The sequence below is a fragment of the Gopherus flavomarginatus genome, unplaced genomic scaffold, assembly GCF_025201925.1.
Source record: "Gopherus flavomarginatus isolate rGopFla2 unplaced genomic scaffold, rGopFla2.mat.asm mat_scaffold_1133_arrow_ctg1, whole genome shotgun sequence".
Taxonomy (NCBI): domain Eukaryota; kingdom Metazoa; phylum Chordata; order Testudines; family Testudinidae; genus Gopherus; species Gopherus flavomarginatus.
The window spans coordinates 32,894-33,937 of record NW_026114642.1 but is presented as its reverse complement, the minus strand read 5'-3'; the positions used below and the strand labels follow the sequence as shown (position 1 = coordinate 33,937).

At 47.9% G+C, this 1,044-nt stretch overlaps 1 non-coding gene across 1 annotated transcript; it reads left to right on the top strand.

Annotated features, from left to right (window-relative positions):
• Nucleotides 1-699: 699 nt before the first annotated feature.
• Nucleotides 700-773, top strand: TRNAT-UGU (transfer RNA threonine (anticodon UGU)). The gene has a single exon. It is a non-coding gene; the product is annotated as a tRNA-Thr (tRNA).
• The last annotated feature ends 271 nt before the right edge of the window (nt 774-1,044 follow it).

Here is a 1,044-nt window from a genome sequence, read left to right as displayed (position 1 = left end):
GCCATTCCCCACCGGGGCCTGACAAGCTTTGCATGTGTTTGGATTCTGCAAAGCAGAGGAGCAGGTGACGTTTTCCTTCCAAGTCGTGTGTGTGTGTGAATCTTTGGCCAGGTCTGCACTACAAAGTTACTTCATCATCATTATATTGCTGAGGTCTGTGAAAAACACACAACACTCCCTCGGTCGGCAGCTAGTGGCTGGTGTACAGAGTGCAATGCCATGTCTGGCGACAAAACTGCCCTGTTTTGGTGACAAAATAAAACCACCTCGACGAGAGGCCTAGAGCTTTTTGCAGCAAACTTAAAGCGACAAATTGTCAGTGTAAATGCTGCTGGTCGTTATATCACCATAACTGGCCTCCACCAGCATCCCATAAAGTCTGCCGTGAACTCACCTGCCCTGCATTCCTGCTACAGAGGTTGGGCCCCTCCCCTTTCATAGCTCCAGAAAGTTCTAACAGCTGAGTCGCTATCTACACTGGGATTAGGTTGATGTAACTGCATTACCAACCTAAGTAATGTAATTACACCAACCTAATTTTGTAAAGTAGACCTGGCGAAAGAATCACACACACACCTTGGGAGCAAAGCTTCACCTGCTCCTCTGCTTTACAGAAGCCAAACACAAGCAATGCTTGTCAGGGCCCAGTGGGACTTGTCAGAGAGTCAGAGGTGAGCACCTATGAATTAAATAGCAGCAGGCACCATGGCTTAGTTGGTTAAAGTGCCTATTTTGTAAACAGGAGATCCTGGGTTCAACTCCCAGTAGTGCCTGGGGGAGTGGCTTTTGGGGCACCTGGTATTGGCTACTGTCAGAAGACAAGATTCAGAGCTAGGTGGACCTACTGTTTAAATTACACTCAAAGGCATTGATAATAGAGTGACTGAAAGTTTGGGTGTTGAGAGCTGATAGGTCAGTGGTCCAGTTCCCTCAATGTGGTTTTACAATTTCCACTTCCTAAACTCCCTCCCAACCGCTGGAAAATTACAATGCAGACATATGGGCTTGAGCCCAACCTCTGAGGCCCCATGAGGGGCGAGGGTT